Here is a 19,842-nt window from a genome sequence, read left to right as displayed (position 1 = left end):
GAGTAATTATTTTTTCTCTTTGGGCACAAAGGCATTTACCTGACGGAATGTGAATGATTTTCTTGATGCTTGGTAGCTTCAGAAACAACACGAGGGAATCGGGAAGTCAGTTTCAAGCATCCATGCCTGCCTGACACCTTGATCAAAATTCAGTGCTTGTACAAGCTGCAGAGAGTTTCTTGGGTGCCAGCTGCTGTGTCTGAGTGCCTGATGAAATACAACAATAGTACAAATCCTTCTAGAGTTGAGTCCTTAGTGACATTTTAATAAGTTAGAAAATATTTCGAACCTTTTAGCTCAGGTAGTGGTTGGGCAGATTTGGAGTTACCTTATAATAATGATGAACAAGATACTCTGATTTCTGCTTAAGACAATCTTGGACTAAATTGTTAGTGCTTCTGTGAAAAATGCAGGAAAACAAGCTATTGCCTAGAGGTGGGAATATCCCTCAACCCTTTGAGAAATCCTTAACAAACAGAGGCAATATTAGGGCTTGTTTCTTTTGTGGTTTTGTTCAGCCCTTGGAAAGAATGTAGCAGTTTGATTTTTAGGCTGTACTTCCAAACCAGGTATGTGCAAACAGGTAAGCCTGGCTGAATTTAAACATGGAGATTTAAGGGAGCGGATCTACACACCAGCTGTGCTTTCTTGCCACTCTTCATGGCAAGATAGCCATGCCAACAATCTGAAGTAAATTAGACTTTAACTAAATACCCAGTTAAATAAACAATTCTGATCTTTTAAAGCTGTCTTGGATCATTATACTTACTAATAAAAGGATGCTAGGAGCAGGGAGGATGTGTAATGCCAATGGTTGAACCCTGTGGGACTCCCAAAGAAAGCAATATTGAGACTGAAGACTCCAGTTCAGGACACACTGTGCATTAGAGAATCACCTCTAGGCTGGGAAATTTTATGGCACAAAAACTGACTTCTGAGAGCTTATTTCAGTATTTGTATTCAAAACAAGTCTCCACAAAAATGAAGAAGCCTTCTTCAATGAAAAGGGTACCTTTCTCATAATAGTTAAAAGAAAATATGGAATTTTTGTTCACCTCAGAAAGATGATACCGTTCCTCAGTACAAAATATGGGTTTGCATTTGTGTGTTTGTTCCAATTTTTTTTCCCCCTGAAACCACACAGCTGTTTCAAAACTGTCTGACTCTAAAAGACTGCGGAGAAAATATTGCAGAACTGAGAACTGATTTGGGAATACTGTGTCAGTGGTGTTCTGACAGTGTTTTAACAAGGGGATCCACAAAACAGCTCCTTTCTAGCAGCAGTGAAACCTCTAGGGAAACTTGTGGGTATGTGTTTGGCAAGATGAGAGATAAACGTTGAGATTTATAGTAAGAAGATTGTAGAGTTTATAATACAATTGTGGTATGTTTGTTTGCAATATATTGCTATTGTTCCTGTGTGACTAAAAGCATCAAATAATTTCTAACGCAGTGCAACATAGTGGTTTGGAAAGCAAATGTTTGGGGGCTTTTGTGTTGTGTTTTCTTTTTTTTTTTTAACTAAAAGGATGTGAATTGGCAGCAAAGATGTAGACAGACCTCCCCTGCTATGCAGTACTTGAGTAATTTTGGAATCAGCCCTTGCAGATGAAAAAATAACCAAATCAAAGATTACAGGAAGGCTCTGTACTGATGGGGTGTGATTTAATGTCTGGGTTGGCACCACTGGGATGGGACTCTGAGGCCTGAGGCTGCAATTCCTTCATCCAGGAGCTGAGCTGCATGGGGGCACATCCGATGTGCTGGGGGAGCCACAGATGGCAACCAGCACACAGCGTGTCCCAACCAGTTTACTACTGACCTCACAATGTCTATCCTGGTTTCAACTACTCTACCCCTCCAGGCCTCTGTTTTGGACAAATATAGTATTTGTTCTGACCCTGCATCATCCGAGTTGATGAGGAAAGTCTCGGGAAGTATTAGGAGATGCTGGTTTTTCCAAACTTTTTTATTTACTTTTTTGTTTACTTTTTTTCCCCCTACAAAGTACAACTTAGAGAAACTAAGTTAAGAATATATTTTGCTGGCATATTTGGTGTTAAGCCAATTAATGGCATGAGAATCAGGACTTTACAGTGAGATTCAGTAAAGGACTTTGGGAGATTCTTTTGCCTTTTTTTGGCAGCAAGAGAGATGGTCCCTTTTTTCATGTGTTTCGCCTCAGAAATTCCCTGGAAATGGAGTGACTCCTCATGCTTATTCCAGTGAATATGGTGCCTTTGCTCTTTCCTGCTGTACTACTGTGAAATGCTAGTTTTGTAACCTTCAATTTTAAAGGTATTTAAAGGAGCATTTGATGGTTTGGGAATGGCTGTTGAGGGGACACTTTGGAGTAAACGTATCTTGTGTAGCTGGAGAATCTATGCTGGTGATCCAGGCATTTCTTCGATTTTTTGTGAGGTGTGTGTTGGTTTTTATGAGTGTGTTGGGGGCTGTGTTTTGTTTTGACTCTGGGCTATTGTCTGGGCTGTGGAGGAGCCCCAGGGTGGCAGCTCAGTGCTGCCCTGGGGACGTGTGCCTTGGGAATTGGTGTCTGATTCAGCTAAAAACATGAACTGGCTATAGGAAGAAATAACAAAAGGGAAGTAGGAAAGTATCAACTGAAATTTTTTTTTTTTTTAGGAATCCTTTTGGAGTTTGTTAATTCTGAGATGAACCAGGAGCATTAGTCTTACAAGTGAGATCATCCTTGATATGAGTCTTTATTGGGGATTTAACTATCAGAAAGTGGACTGAAACTACTCAAAATTTCTATGAAGCTGCCCATTAAAGATCAGTGGCTTTCAGTCACTGTAGATTAATGTTGGAAGGGATTTTCTGATTCATAGGTAGAAAACTCATTGTCATCCTCTATGTTGAAAATTCTTTAAGCAATTTCTTTCCCATTTTTAAGTAATTCACCTAAACAGAGAAGAGGACAGACTTTGTAATTAAAGCATATGGCAGAAACAAACCACGTGCATTTATGTTACTTCACTCAGGTAACTTAACCTTTCAGTATATTAATTTCTCAATATCAAACAGTATGGTAATCCACACTGTGATGCAGAGACCAGTGTAACTCCTACTATATTGTGCACCCTTTGCAGGGTTGTTCAAAGCTAATTCACTCAGGAGCAGGTTCCTGATTTTTCTTATACCAGTTCAATTTGCATTAGCTCTCTTATTCTAAGCTTTCAGCTTGAACAATTCTTTACTTCCCATAATCAGATTTTTCTGTAAAAAACATTGGCAAGATTTGGTTTTGATATTATCATATGTCACTGCATACTTGCATTGCTCATATGGACTTCATTGGCACACCAGAACTGAGACTTGTAGTCAAAATGGAAAACACGTTAGTTGCCCAATCTGAATGTCACCAGTACCTTCGAAGTTTCTGATGCCAGCAACAGTCTCAAAATGTTAATGAGGTCTGGGTTTAGTGAAAATGTTCACAAAATTCAAATAAACTGTAGTTTCTGTTGGGGCTTTTTGGAAAATCCCTGAGCTTTGAAAATTCAGGATCTGGTTTAAACACTGCAAAGGACTCCTTGATTAAAAAAAGGCATGAATCAAAGCCTAGAAATAAACACAAGGAAAGGTTAAAGTTGGGTATAAAATGCAAACTAGAATGTATAAACTTATATTAAAATCAAATCAAATATTTAATGCAACTTTATTTTTATTACATTCAGAGCAGACAAGGCTCTGATGAAATGCACTTGAGGAAAATAAGCATGAAGGGAATTAAATGGGATATAGACTTGGTGTGATGGGGAATTTCAGAAATTCAGCAGTAAGTCTGGAGAATCAGCTTGTCCGTGATAAAAGGATGTGAAGGGAAGTGAGTGGTAGGAGCAAGCAGATAAAGGAGGCAGCTGGGACACTGTGCTGGAGAGATGATGGGGACAGGATGGAGAGTGCGGGGCACAAGGGTGAGAGGGAACGGTGCCCACTGTGGTCCACAGCTGTTAGAGCAGGTTCTTGGCAGAAATAAATGAGGGACCTGGGGTCCTGATGGCCAGTGTGACTCCACTGCCAGGAAACAAAGACAAAACCTGTTACTCAAGCTATGTGCCTTGTCCCATCCGACCTGCACAGCCAATGCCCCCCCAGCTCTCACCATGTTGATCTTTACCTCGTTTGTGGGTGTCCAAAGGCATCTGATGAGAGACAGTGGCAACGTGACATGACACAATGGGACTTCTGTATTTCCAGTTTGGTTTTCATTTTTTGTAAAGTACTGAAAGAATAACCACAAAAAGAATTACTGAAATCACAACTCAGTTACTAAGGTGTGTAAAAGCCCAAGAGAATAACTTCCATTAGAAGGGTGGTGGTGTGGGTATGGGAGTGGATGAAAATCACAGCTGATGTAAATGCTGCATAAGAAACTTGTATCAGAGTATCTGTGCCCTTCTGTCAAAGCAGAAGTTCTGTTGAAAAAAAGAAAATCTCCATAGTTTAGTCCAATGTTTTATTTTGCCAGCAGCTGAGCACTGATCGGTATTTTCGAGATGTATTAATTTGGCTCTTCTTCTTACTTAGCAGCACCTGAAATTATGATGAAATCCTACTTGTTTGTACTTGAACTCCACTGAGCAATGAGAAGTTCTTAAATTCCTGCTGCCATTTCACAAATCACATCTGTAAATACCAGGAGTAAAATCCTGACCCAGTGAAACAGCAACAAGGTTTTTCAGCGTGAATTAAACATTCTGTTATTTAGATGGAACAGAGATACAATGTGTAGTTCTGAAGCACTTAGAAACCCTCATTCAAAACCTAACTCCAAAGAAAGGGTAAAGTCACCGCTCAGAGTTAAAGGACTGTGTATTGATGTGAAAAATAGGTGACACAAGAATTGATTACTAGATGTCCAATATTACGTGGTAGGATTTTATGTCAAAGAACAGCATTAGAAATGGATATTTCTAAAGATGTCATCAGAAAATGAAGAAAATCACCTCTCTATTGTTATTCTTAATGACGACACTGATTTTTCACAATGTGAAAGATTTTTCTATGTAGAATGTGATAATTAAAACTCTAAAGAGCAACTGATAACTGATCAGCAGGATGAGATATGTACAAAATACTGGTATAGTTAAAGAGAATTAGCGCATGTTCTGTGTTCTAAGGATACCACGTCTTTAGATCCATTTGCATTGCCACAAAGGTGCTTGGGTTTCAGTGTTGCTTTAAAATAAGACATATGGCTCTTTTTCTTACGCAATGTTTAGGTTTTCCGCTGAATTTTGAGTTTGGCCTTCAGACCCACTATGAAGATACAGGTCAGATACCACACAATCCTGTTTCACTGGCAGGAGATAATGACAGCACGGTACCACTGTTGAGTTCCAGCACGAGTTTACATCTGAGCTTACAGGTTCTTTCCCTGACACACAGGGAAATGAAGCTGGCCGAGCTGTGCTTACAGAGACAGGTAAAACCCTTCACCACCAACTTGTGTGCAGGCACACTTTCCCTGCCTGATAACTTTTGAAGACATTAATCACTGAAATCACAGGATTTCTGGTCTTTATATTTCACTGGATCAAATTACCCTCCTGTGTCCAGATATGCGTTTTCTTCCCATTATTCACTGGATCTAAAGGTCTTCAAATGTCTGTCTCTCCATCCTCCAGCTGGCAGCCACATGGAGATGCCCTTCAATCCATCAGCTGACACACTGTGCCAGCAGGGTCCATGGCTCAGTTTTCATGCTCCTCGGATATGATCTTCTGCAGACCTGTTATTTCTGGCTCTGAAGATGACTTGGAAGTCAAAATGCAGTTGACTCAAGTAAGAAAACCTGCCAAATTTCTCATACTTTTTCCCATACAACAAAATTTCTGTCTGTCTGAGAGACAGAGCTGGCAGGTAGAGCAGGTGAGAATTTCCAAGCTTCTCTGAGTTCTTCCTTTAGTTTGGGAGTTGTGTTGCATTTGACTTTATCAGAGATACTGAAGGGGAGAGGAAACTTTGTGTGCACATGTCCGTGTGTCTGTGTGTGCATTTGTGAACCCACCACTGTGCTGGTCCATGTAACAACTGTGCTGCTCTGGATATTCATATGGTGTCTACGACAGCTCACTTTCCTGTGACAATAAGGAGCCAGTTTTAGGCTTCTGGGTTTTGAGGTCAAGTTAGGTCTCAGACAGTTCTGGGGGAAGTACTACAATGAACAAAGACTTACGTATTCTTTGAAAGCCTTACTATTTTATTACATAATAAAGAGAGCTCCAGTTCTGACTCATCATGTTGTTTTATTTACCCTAATACGTAAATGAAAGCACAGAGTTGTTTTGACTGGAGCTGGTTATTCCATCCCTAGATAACTGGTCAGCAAGTGGAAGCTTTACTGAAGCCGAGGGCGCTATGCAAATCAGTGACTGCGTACTCCACCTCTGGTTGCTCTCAGGAAACAGCAAAGTTTTTAACATAACGAAACTGCCTTAGTATTTCCAAACCGAAAATTAGAACTGTTTTGGGGAATCAATTGCGACCGCATGAGAAAAAAGTCACTATTTTGAAATAATGTTCAGTACATTGCAGTGACTGCAAATAACACACAGGTAGTCCTGAACAGCCAGGTTTAATCTGAAGCTCGTTTATCTTGTGGCAAGTGAGGAGGTGGACATGAACAGCACAAACCTACACTGTGCTCTGGAGGAGATGGCAGTGAATACTCAAGGTAGTCTCAGGGGGCAGAGAGGCAACGTACTGAATGTTATTTCAAAATAGCGACTTTTTTTTCCTCACGCTGTGAGGGAAAATGCTGTGGCCCCCACATTATTTGGACCGTATGAAGGATGCCACCGTTGTGGTGGGGCTGTCCTGCACCCTGCAATGAGCGCCTGTGGGACACCCACATCCAGCCAGCGCTGCTGTCTGCTGCTGCCCTGAGCCCCTCCCTACACTTGTGCTCTCTGGGGTTTTTGGGTTGTTGTGGTGGGATTTTTGTGGTTGTTTTTTTGTTTTGTTTTTCCTTTGACATACTTCAGCTTTGGGTTTGATACAACTCTTTGTAAGGAAAATATTTCCTTTACTTTCTGAGGCAGACAAATCAGCCTCAGTGAAAATGGCCAAATTCTTGGGGGGGTGGTAGCAAGGGAGGGGAGCACCAAAGGAGTATTCCAAACAATCTTTTACTAAACAAAAGGTTTTAATCTCAGACACAGAAAATGTTGCTTAAACTTGAAGTGATTTCTTTTCAGTGAAATTGTGAAGAAAAATGGAATTGTCTTTTTTTACCAAATATTCCATCACCTCGAAAAGGCATCAGTATGGAGAAAAGGGATCCAAAAACCTGAGAAGAATGTTTAATCAAATTAATTAAGAAAAGCCCTTACCACAGGCAAAATGGATTTAGAGAGCCTTTTATTAGTATGTTTTCTAAAAAGTTCCTGACACTAAGATTCCTCAAAACTAGATTTTGAAATTTTACTTTGAATGTTTCTACTTTTCTTTTGTTCTATTTCCTTCTTTGTTTCTCTGAATTCCTTTCTTTGTTTCTTATTCTCTCCCCCTTGCAACCTGCGTTCTGCTGGATTTCAACACTGGTAGTGCCTTTTCTAATTTAAAATGAAAAAAAAAAAAAAGGAGGTAAAGAGTCTCTAGGATAAATCCTTATTTGAACATTGAATAGTGATAACAGACATACCCTATACACAGATACACACAAAGTTATCTACTGATGCCCAGTCAACATCATATTGTTTTTCATGCACCATTAATGGAAATGTACCTATGTGTTTTCTACAGCACTTCTGCTGCTTGTTTGGAATTCTGAATCAACCTGTAGCAAAAATCTGAGCGCTACTGAACACGTCAAATGGGACCTTTCTCAACAAAGATGTCTCTGGCTCCCCTGTGAATGCAGACACAATGTACAACAGAAGTGCCACATGAGGTCATGTAGCCTTCCCTATCTTGACAAAAATCAAGGCTATTTAGTAGAATCTGTGGTCCTCTCCCCATCTTTTCCATAGATTTGTTATGTGTAAATAAAGCTGCAGCACAAGTGAATTAATTTCTATCTCACCTGCTCAGTCACAGGCATTCAAAGAGACATTTGTGCCTAAGATAGTGTAATGTTTCTGGGGTTATTTTCTCCTCACTTCTATTTATTCCTTTTCATGAAAAATTAGCTGTAAGGGAGGGGCAGTGTAGATGTAGTCCCCTATAGTGAAATGGTAATGGTAGTATTGTCACAATGGAAATTCAGGACTGCTAGGGATTTTAGCTCTGATTGTGTTGTCAAGCCCAGGGCTGTGCCCAGTCACCTCCCATTTAGCAGTTGTGAATAAACTTTGCCCTCGGTTATTTATAACTCTGCTGCAGATTGCAAAGTTCCTGTTTTCTTAAAATGACACACTTTGTTGCAGAGTTGACTTCTGTGGAAAGCTGTGCGGTGACTGCAGGGCTGTGTTCCTGCCACATCCCCTGTCTGTGGCGTTTGTGCCAGCCGGCCCATGGAGCAGTGCCAGGCTCGTGATGCTGCCCACAGCCTGCGACGTGACCGGCCCCTTCGGACAGCATGGACTTCCCTGCAGAGCTGGGTGCAAGTCTCCTTCCATGAGACTGCTCACAGTAGCCAAGTACCATGTTCATTAAATTCAGCTGGTTGGGGGAAAAAAAAAAGGCATAAGGTAGCAGTTCACATATGAAGGTTACAATTTGATATATATGGTTTTACTGCAAAATTTCTCTTCCACCCAATCTATCTACAACATTAAGCTACCTATACTGGACTGCATTATGTGATAAAAGCGGTTTTCTGCTGAACTCTATAAATATGAGTGACATCTTGTTTGCTTTGAGCAAACAACAGGTTCCTTTGGCAAAGGGATTTATTGTTATGATTGTCAGACCAAAGCTTTCTGAAGTGGTTCTTGCTCTCAGATGTTAATTATAGGTGGAGGGGATTGAAACAGAACATCTAAAACTGATATTATTATTACATATGCAAACAAGCATTGCAAAGGAATACTAATATTTAACTTCTGAGGTAGTCAGACATGCTTACGGATGAGGTTCTGCAATTCAGGGCGTTTTCCTCCTGTTTCTCACTTGCCTTAGAAATTCCATAACTAGTTGGAAGATAGTTCAGCTTTGCCTCACAATATTAAAGGAATTTACATTGTGGGAAGTCACAAATGTAAGCAACCTCTTTGCTCAGTCAACAGTAGTCAGAGAAATAAACAGTGAATATTAGGTGTACGGTTTTCATATGGTGTTGCTTGCAGTAGCTATTACCACGGAAAGGAAGTAATGTCATTTGTGGCTGAAACCCACGTTTGATTGACTTTCTAGTGTAGGGGAAAGGTTTGGTGGAGGTACCAAGAAACCCCATGGTGCGATCACTATGTCAACACCTATTGTGTAACTTCATTTAGCTTTGCACAAAGGAATTGAATTTTTGTTTTGAGTACTCTGAGGAGTGTCTGAGGGGATTTTTCCTATGGAAAGAAGCAACAGAAAAAGCCAATTAAAGGTGTAAATTTAAAAATGGAGTTATCATTTTTGGCCGTAATAGCTTATGAAGTCAAATGGAATTTGAGGGCCAATGAATCTTTATGCTCTGCATCTCTGCACCGTGGGGCCGGAGGCTGAGTTTGATTTCCGTCCTGTTCATTCGTTCTCCAGCAAGACAGAGTGAGGAATGCCCACCCCAAAACACGGTTAAGCTTCAGGGAAGAGTAGATTTAGGAAGCGACAGAGGAGAGTCAACAGTCACTATGTGATAGCTGCAGGGCTTATTTATTTACTTAACAGGAGAGCATCCTCTTTCCCGTGTAAACTGGAAGGCCTTGGTTTCATTACCTTCGTACTTTCTGCCCATAATGAGCGCAGAACCCATTAGAAGCTCTCCTGGCACAGGATCTAATGTTCAAAAAGCAGTCAACTCTGAAGAGCCCTGTGTATAGGGTCAACAAAAAAAAAGGCACTGGGTTACATTTTTCACCAAAAAAAGCCCCAAAGAACAAGTCCACGAACATTTTAAATGTGAAACATTCCCTTGTCTTTTTTTTTCCCTAGGTCTCCTCAGACAAATTAGAAAGAGATCTCATTCCTGCTCAAGTCCAGGAATTTACTGATATTGGTCAACAATTTCATCTGTGTGACAGTTGCTTCTTCTGCAGACCTGTTGTGGTGCGTTTACTCAGGATGATGTCAGAGCCAAGGGAGGAGCAAGAAGAGCACAATTCCAAATATGAGCAACTCCAGACATATCCTCATACTCCATGGCGTGATGGTAAGCAGAAACAAATGTGCTCACACCATACAAGCAGTTTCATCATTCTTTTGGGAAAGTACTTAGTGGAAGTTCCCTCATGCAAGGCTTTCTCCTCACTTTGACACCTAAATTGTTTGCTGAATGACAGCTATTGGCCAACCAGTAACCTCCCTTGAATAAGGAACAGCGAGTAGGTTCACACCCAAAATCTAAAAAAGACACCCCAGAATGACATGAAAAGCTGTGTGTCTGCTTCTGCCTTGCTCAAAAAGAAATGTGAACTGTCACCTCCTTTCCTGTTTTGCTTCCTCTGTGCCCCAGTCCAGTGATGCTGTGAGCAGTCAGTACGAACTGAAGGGCAGGACAGTGATCACCCTCTCTTCTCCCCATTTGCATCTGTGCAGCTCAGCCAGTAGAGGCCTGCTCCTTGTATGAAGCAGCTTGATCTTAACATCTTCACCCTCCTACTCTCTTCCTGGCATCTGAACACAGGGGCCATACAACCTGGTTCAGTGTTTACTTCTTAGCTGGTTGCTTGATGTTTTATCCCCTAAAAGTAGCTGATTTAAGAAACAGCAGAACAATCGCAATAACAACAACACTGGAGTATGTGACAATGTCTGTTATTCCAATTGCTTGTTAAGTCTTGAGAGGCGTTACAATGTTCTTTGATGTGTCTTGTGCCATACCTAGTCACGAAGACACAGGATGCTGCACTGAAACTGTCCTCTTGTTTTTCCCTCTGCCATAGGTTAGGTAGATGTTCAAAGCTTTCAAGGTTAAAACCAGAAATACACCTCAGGATTTCTCAGAATTTTTAGAAATACATTAGAATACATTAAAAAAAAAAATGTATTATTTTGTTTCTTTATTTCCGGTCACATTTCTATCATTCCAGCATCTGTGTATGTAACACTGTTGAGTAGTATTCTGGCCAGCGTATGGATCATTTGGCAGCTGAAAATGAATGAAAATCTCTCTTTAGGTACAAGTGTGTGCTTGGTCCTAACTAACCTGAAAGTGCTCCCTGTGTTTTCTCCTACTGTTTGAGACGGAATATTGAGCTCAGCTGGCCTTTGGCTTGATCCAGGCCATACATTCTTATTCTTTGCTTCCTATTTTACTTCTTTTTTTCTTAATAAGAAACCTAAGGGGAGATCAGAACTGTTAAACCATAGTTATAAAGACGTTGCACGATAGAATAAAGTGTACCAGCAAAACAGTCACTTCTAGAGGATCTGAAACTGAGTCACAGATGGAGACTCCGTGTGTGTCCATGTGGGCTCAGACAGCTGCTGGCGCTGCATCCTCGTGACCACAGATTGTCCGTGTGGCCGCCCTCTGCAGTTAGTGTAACTGTGCAAATGAGGTGGTGAATCTTTGGGGCACAAAATGAAATGAAAGCCACGGGCCACAAAGCACGTAAGAGGGAAAAGAGTCAGAGCAGTGGTCTACAACCAGCAACTGAGTCACTTGTACCCAGTCCAAAACTGCCCTTCAGCTGGCATGAGCAGAAATATCCTGTTTCTGGGTAGGAAGGGAGGAGGCAAACGCTGGGAAAGCTCAGGGCAGAGGACACACAGAGTTGCCACTTCAGGTTGTCAGTATTATTCTATTCTGACATATCAGCACCCACACCTGTATCTTGAACAAGAAGCCTTCTGCACCAGTTTCATTCAGAAATGTGTGGTGGTGAGAAGTGGAGTTGCTGTGGTTAAGTCTGAAGCAATCTAATTCCCATTAATCTTGTAACAGTCTGTGTATCAGTGCAGCTGGGAATGAGACAGACAAAATATAGTTTAAAAAAAGACATATGTCTCTTTCCACTGCCTGTTTAATTACGTTTGGCTGCAGAGACGTCAGATTAGTGGTAAAAGGACTTTTTAAAAGATTTCTCCATTTCAAATAAAAACAAGATCAATTCAGTTAACTGATTCATGTAATAAACATTGTAACAATAAGAACTGTTCAGCAGTTTAAAAATTGATGAAGAAAGCTGATACTATTGAGCAGAGAAAAAAAATATATATACAGTTCTCTTGTTTTATGGCTACAATTAACGACTCTGTAATAAAGAACAAATGAGTCACCATCCCTGGAGGTGTTTAAAAGATGTGTGGATAAGGTTCTTAGGGACATGGTTTGGAGGTGGACTTGCCAGTGCGAGGTTAATGGTTTGACTCAGTGATCTTAAAGGTCTTTTCCAACCAAAACAATTCTGTGATTCTATGAATTTTTCAGGGATGATAATTTTTAAAAGTAGAAAAATGTAATACAAGATCACAGCAGAATGCAGCACTACAGAAAGTTTGTTTCTGCACCGAGAGAAGTGACACTGTAAAAATAAATTTTTGTGCTTCCGTTTTTTTAATTTATGAAGAAACACATCAAGAAATGATTGAAATATCTGTACTCTCCCTTTTAGAGTTCAGGTCTACTCTGAACACCTCTTTAATGAACAAAGTTAAGGAATGTGAATTCTATTACACACTTCCATCATAAGCTCCTGTGTTGCTGGCCTCCGTATGCTTTGCTGCATGAAGAACTATCTGAAACTAACTACCTAGAGAAAACAGAATATATTAGTTTTCTGTCCTTGAAACTCTGTGATATATGACTCAAGTAGGTATTGAAAACCTGAGTTTCATATTTCTTCAAATTTTCCAGTGGAATTTCAAATGTCTGTTGAGAATTTCAGACCACTGCGGTGATCTTACTCTTTCAAAAGCTCATTTATAGCCATCTTAGAACAGGCTGCAGGCCAGTTTGCAAACCTCTGTTGCAAAGAATATATTAAAAAAGCCTAATGTGCATTCATTCCCTAAAAAAGCCAGAGGACAGACCTAGGTCTCCTGATCCACTCTTTGAGAAGGCAGGTAGGACGCTTCATGCCTGACCAGGATCCATTTATAATAAAAAGAGTGGGAGCTTTTCCTGTCCTCGAGCCCAGCGGTTCCAGGGTGTTTCAGCCACAGCCTCGCTGCAGGCACCTTGCTCAGTTCAGGGAGGCATGAAACAAGTTATCTTGGCCAAGCATTGTAGTTTTAGCACTCAAGAAGCTTTTTTTTGTGAACAATGGCACAAAGGCTGTTTTCACTGACATCTACACTGCAACACCCATTAGATCAAAGGGAGAAGGATTAAGCCTGTACTGTTTTCTAATTAAACATGGAACACACCTTTTTCCACTGTACAAACTCTGTATAAATTCTCATTAATCCAGATTTGTCTTCTATCAGGAGTAGAATACAAAAGACAAAAAAGAAGGCTCTTCTTTTAACTTTCTTTTTAAAGTCTTGCAAAGTTCCAGGAACTGCTCACAAGTTACCTTACCTTTTGCAGTTTATTAACATAAAAAGTGTGTAAAGTTTTGAAGGACATAGTTTTAATTAGCCCTAGGCTAGTACAAAGCAACCTTGTTATTTCTCTAATTATAGTATTACTAACTCTCACAATTTTACAGGGACTCATATTTTCTGAACATGGCAGTTAAGGCTTAGTTTTACTTGCTAACACAAGGTTGAATTCTCAGCTTACATTTTTCACTAAAATCAGCATCTAACTATTGTGGTTGCAAAGAATGGCTGACCAGTGTAACTTGGCTCCACCCTGAATCCTAAATACAATATGAGCAGAAGACAGAAGATACTGTTCAAAAAATAGCTCCCTGAGGTAGATAATATCTGGGTGCTGTGGAAGGCAGGCAGGGCTGGAGCCCCTCCTGGGCACATTCATTCCAAACATTATCTGGTGGATAACAGCAGGGAGGACTTGCCAGTCCACAGTTCCTTGCCTTTCCCCATTCTACTGTGGTTGCTAGAAACCATCACATGTCAGAGCTCCTGAATTTTCAGCACTCAGGGTTGGTAATACTGTATTCCCACTTATTACAACACGACTTTGGCCAAGCTAACATTCACAGAAGTTACAGCAGCAAATGTCGTATCACAAAGCAACCACTGGGGTCATTTCAGAAATTTCCTTTGGCTTTCAGGAGTTGAGGGATGCTTCAGTGGTTCGTTTGTGAAACATCCTTGCTTTCCAAACAGGCCTTGTATGACCTCATTCATTAACAGTCATAAGTGGTGGTAAAGCTCCTATTACATGATTTAAAATGTCTTTTCACGGCCTCCAGAACCTGGAATTTTTTGACAGGTAACAAATGACGCAACAAGCTTCCTAGATCATGACTGGGCACTGAATCTTAATAAGAACTCCGAGTATCCCTTATAAGACGCGGTCCCATTCTCAGTTTGAGTCTCTAGCATAAAGTAAATATATACACATTAATAATTACATAGCAAAACAGCAAGTTGTCAGGACTTCCCTTTTCTTCCAGGTATGTCTCTGAGTACTTCAATTTCTGTCCGTGTTCCCCTTCAAAATAGCAATAAAAGCAGATAGAAGAAGTATTTTTCATAATGATAACGTTTCGTGCTGACATACGTGCACTAAGAGTACGATTGAAATGCAGTCAATCCAGTGTTTCACACACAGCCGGCAGCTTGCTCTGCTCCAGCAGAAGCTGCGTGGCAGGAGCTGGCACTGTGCCAAGCCTGAACTGCATACTGTGTCAAGAAAATTCAAATCTGCTTGTGAAATACTGTGTGAATATAGGCTTAGTCAGTGGAACTACTGTCAAGAATAATGCGTAATAACTACTGTAATAGTAATAGTAATTAGTAATATTTAATAATTTAATAATTAATAGTAATAGTAACTAGTAATAACTACTGCCAAGAATAACAAACCCTCTACTCACCTCTCATTAATGCCGTGATAAGAGCCTGGTAACCTGAGCAATGTGCATGTATGTAGCACAGATCATTTGTTCTCCCCAGAGGAGGAAGGGTGTGCAGATTAGAATGGCAAGAAGAGGGTTTGTTTGTTCTTTATAGACACATTGCAGGTTGCAGCTGGAGAAAAAATAAATAAATAAATAAAAAGGTGCATTTGGAGCAGAAAGCAATGATGTTTTCTGACTTCCTGTAGCACTTCATTCGGAAGTCTTGGACTATTTCTGGAGAAAGACCTGTTTTCCTCCCTTATTTTCCCCTAAAGAAGCATTAGCTTTACATGCAGATTTCTTACTATTAAGAAGCTGAAAAATTTTAACCACTATCATCCTCCCAACACTCCAGGTCTTATTTTATATTTCCAGAGCTCAGCTCTGGTGCACCTGGAAAATAATGGCCATGAGGGTTCCAGATAAAGCTGGAAACTTATGTGAGTTCTGAAAGGCTGAAATGGCTCAAAATGCATTTCAGTGCCTTTGAAAATTTTCCCTTTCCCCAAAAGTGGCAGGAAATGAACAGCACTTTTTTTTCCCCAGCTCTTCCTTTCACTAAAGCTGCAGATCGCTCAGCATGGGCTGCATTAGCCAGTGCAAAAGCAGCAGGTCCTCATGTCCGCTTCATGAGCCACCTGTTCCCCATAAGGTCCTTGACATTGCATGTGGCCACAGGGATGTAACAAGCTCATGCTGCATTAAAAGAGAACGATGTCTCGTGTTGCCAACAGCTTATTATTTGTTCCATCTCTGAGATGTCAAAGGCAACTCTGAGACTGCAAATTCAAGTGCCAAAATGAATTCTTATTGTCGCTGAAACGCAATAATGAAAAAAATAAGTAAACTGTCCTTCAAATACTGTGCTATTAAGTGATAGGTTGATAGGTGAGTGGTTAAAAATAGAATATTCCACAGAGTTGCACGAAAATTACAACATAATGACTCCTGAAATATGAAAGAACTGCAAAAGATGTTATAAACAGTTTCTGTCTCTCCGTGGCATGCTTAACCTTTGCAATTCTTTTCTACTCCACTTCTTTTGCTTAAAGTCACATATGGAACACTGTGTCTTAAATGTGTGCACTAAAAGCATGTCACTTGCTGTACAAAACTGACATGTATCACAAAGTTAATTCCCACCTATCAACAAATCTATTTTGTAACGATATCTAATAAAATATATGTATTTCATATGAGAAAATCAACTAATGTCTGAGAAAGGTATTTGATGAATTTTCGATTATTAATACAAATCCAAAACCTGAAAGTAATTTCCGAGTAACCTCTTCTCTAACTGAATGTTAGTGTAGATGGTTTTTCCTCCCTTCAATGTCCTGCTATGTTTCTCCATTTTATCTTTCTCCTGCATTGATCTTTCTTCAGCTGTGGCCAAGGAATAACTGAAGAGCAGTATGAGAGCATCAAAGCCTTTTCCAGACTGTACAATAGATGCTCTCTAGTAATTGTCTGCATTGGAATGATTTTTCTACATTGCCTGATCCTAACACCAACAGAGAGGTCTTATGTATTAACTGGCTTTTGGTAAAAAAAATACAAACTTTTCCAGGGATGTTCTTATGGCTTAAGGTACTGTGAGGGACTACATTGGTTGTGGCCTCCTTTGTCACCTTCAGGTTTATGTAGCAAAGCTACTGTTGTTTTCTGTAGAGTTGTTCATCCCAGTCCAACAGTGTGATTCTGGGTTTTAAAAGACTATCTGACCCCATAACACAACCATCGCTAATAATCGCTGGCTCTGAAAACTGTGAGCAATCCATCTACCTACATATCTACCTACCTGCCTATGTACCTTCCCTGTCATGTCTTAAATCAGCTGAAATTTCCATTACTGTCATAGAGATCACAAATACATCCTGAGGTTCTCTGCACAGAATACTCAGCTACTGAATTTGTTGTCCAAGGGTTTTACCCTTGCTTGTTGCTAATGTGTTGTGAATACCTGAAGAAATGCTCTATGCAGTTTTTGAATTGCAAAGATATCAAGTGTCCAGCCTCCTTTGTATACAAGTTGCCTGACAAACAAGAAAATGCGGCTTTAATTTAAGTCAATAAGTTACTGCCGGGTTTTTCCCTTTGCTTTCAGTTTGATATGTTATTTCCCCCACCCCAACACTATATCCCAGCCTAAGCAATGGTGACAGTGGATTTCAAATAGTTGCAACATCACACTCAAGAAATGAGTGAACTTGACGTAAAGAGAGCAACTTCCATCTAGGTCCTGCAGTTGAGTGTAGCACATCAGATCTATCAGATGTAAAGAACAGATTTATGATGGAAAGGGCAAACTGATGCAGTAGGAAGCATCACATTGCGCTGTACTTGAAAAATGCAATGAACCATCTTCATATGTGTGCTCTGGGGGAGGAACTCCTGTGCTTTCCTGTGTTAAAGAGTACCGGTATCTCTACAGTTCTGCAGTGAGTCCCAGACATATGAGATTCTTTTGTATTTCTGCCCCATATTTTTGGAATTACTATAAAGATTTGCAGAAGTGTATCGTAGACTTAGGTACCCAAGTCCCATTGACTCTGTGAAGTAATTTGCTGTAGAAATTTACTTGGTTCTTAAAACCCTTCTGAAATGTCATACCTCTTTTTGCTATTTTTTAGCTTTATGCAGGACAGTACTGTCTTAGTCCTCACATTCTTTTTTACTTCTAAGATTGTCTCTAAATGCAGGCTGTATTTATAATGTGGAAACACCCAGTGTGACGTGAGTTATAAGTTGACTGAGCAGATGTTTCCAGGGCAAGAAGGGAGCAGGACTAAGAGATGACAACCCCTTCTTTCCATTTCTCTTATTTAGCACCAGCTTGTGCTCTGTGTCTACGTGTGTTTTATATCCCCATTCAGCCCCACACTGAACAAGAGAGCTCTAATCTGAAAGCTGATTAGCCACATTAGCATGATAATGGCCAATTAATTAGATCAAGCCACAATAATCTATGGTGCAAATTCTACTCTGGAGGTAGTAGATGGCCTACCAGCTTGGAGCACAAATGAGGTGAAATTGTTGTTGTCCTCTGCATCTAAGGAGAAATACCCAAATTCCTTGTCTTGGGTGGCTGCTCTAGTTGTGTAACAATGCAAATGAATCACTGTTGTATAAAGCTTAGATGATATTATCATTATTATTATTATTATTATTATTATTATTATTATTATTATTATATACTTTTAATAAAAGTGGGATGTAGTTTTCCCCTCTGTTGTTTCACATTTCTCTCAAGGTTTGATCTTGGTTTAGTGATTCCACATAGTGCTTGCAACTAGATTTTTTTAGGCAAGATCATTGATATGTCAATATTGCACCATATTTCCTGATGAAGTCACATAAATCACAGTTTAGTGAATGATACATAAAGAACAGAGTTCCCTACTCACTGCTACTACATTAATAATAACAGTAATAAAACTTGATCTTTGGCATTAATCTTCAACATCCATGCAAAACCAGACAGATGCTGAAGGAAATTCCATATAGACAAATCATGCTAATTATACAGTTTATATAAACCTTCCTTTTACTAATGTTATACAGTTTTTTCCTGGATTGTGCTGTAAAAACGATGTCATTCCACAAAGCAAAAATCATCTGTCCTTCAAAAGAATGGAAAAGCATTTTGAAATGGGCCATTTCTACCAAAAAGTAGTGTTTCCATTGCATTAGAGGAAAGCAAAACATGGACATAGAGTTTCCACCATTCTCTTTCACTGTCATAGGGGAAGTAGGATAAAACAATGGGAGAGAAGCTGCTCTCCTCCAAATTTCCCCTTAAGAATGTATGAGCTCATAATGGAAAATCAGACTGTCATCAAAAGATATTTTCACAATCTCTATGTTTTAATATATAAAAATTCCTCTGATGGATCATAGCAAACTATCCCACCATGGAAGTTCCACAGAGTTGTGTCTGTGTTCCGTATCTGGCATCTAGGGCCCTTGATGTAAAGCTTGGATACTGTATTTCTCTGTTTGTCCTGTAAGAAATGAGCTAAGGCAATTACGTAGGCTTTGTGCCTGCATGTGCAAGCATACACTCTGAACATGTGTATTTATTTATATTAATCATTAACTATTCATGTTTCAGCACTGAACAGGCATTTAAAGACTACTGTCAAGTTGAGCAGATGTTTAAGCTATGCATTAGTGACACTACAGTCAAAAAAGAAAAGCCATAATAGATATTTGACATATGCAAACAGGCAAGCTAAGATGGGTTGAAAAAGAAGTAGGCAACATGTATGTAAAGTTACTTGTGCCCTTATTTATCTGCTCAGTGACTGAATGCAGCTCTCAAGTTTTCCTGTTCATTACTGGCTTTCTGTTAAACGTGTGTTATTACAAAAGTGAATTTTGGAAACTGGAAATCGTTTTAAATGGGAACAAGGTGTTGCCCAACCTTGATTCAGCCTGGGCTCTTTCCTGTTTAAGAAAGGGGAGCTGCCCTAAGTGCTTCCCAGAGGCTGCAGCTGGAACAGGCTGGGACTGCAAAGGGAGAGGTGTGTCGGTGTTCACTGCGGCTTCCTCGCCGCTCTCATTGCAAGGTGTCCCCTGGGAGGAGACGCAGATGAATGGGAATATGGTGCACAGCCCAGCCTCCATCTGACATGCATTTCAAAGGTAGTCAGGGACCAGGATCAGAAGGAGACAATTTTCTCACCTGGAACAGCTGAATACCTTTCCCTTGCCTGTGCCCCACCTGCTTCTGCTGCATCCTTCTCAACATGCTTTCTCAGACTGCTATTTTCTCTTTCTGAACAGGGAAACCGCAGCAGAAGTGTCA

General features: G+C 40.1%; 1 protein-coding gene across 5 annotated transcripts in view; it reads left to right on the top strand.

Annotated features, from left to right (window-relative positions):
• Window positions 1-19,842, top strand: part of IL12B (interleukin 12B) — a 42,346-nt gene that overhangs the window by 7,759 nt on the left and 14,745 nt on the right. For 3 of the 5 annotated variants that reach the window (XM_071814785.1, XM_071814783.1, XM_071814786.1), the window contains exons 3-5: window positions 5,652-5,808; window positions 7,771-8,657; window positions 10,048-10,264. The gene's annotated coding sequence lies outside the window, so the exon portion shown is untranslated. Of the gene's footprint in view, window positions 1-5,529; window positions 5,809-7,770; window positions 8,658-10,047; window positions 10,265-19,842 lie in introns of those variants that run through there. The other 2 variants (XM_071814784.1, XM_065849042.2) reach the window with 2 other exon arrangements.

Source organism: Patagioenas fasciata, chromosome 14, assembly GCF_037038585.1.
Source record: "Patagioenas fasciata isolate bPatFas1 chromosome 14, bPatFas1.hap1, whole genome shotgun sequence".
Lineage (NCBI taxonomy): Eukaryota > Metazoa > Chordata > Aves > Columbiformes > Columbidae > Patagioenas > Patagioenas fasciata.
This window is presented reverse-complemented; position numbering and strand designations above follow the sequence as displayed.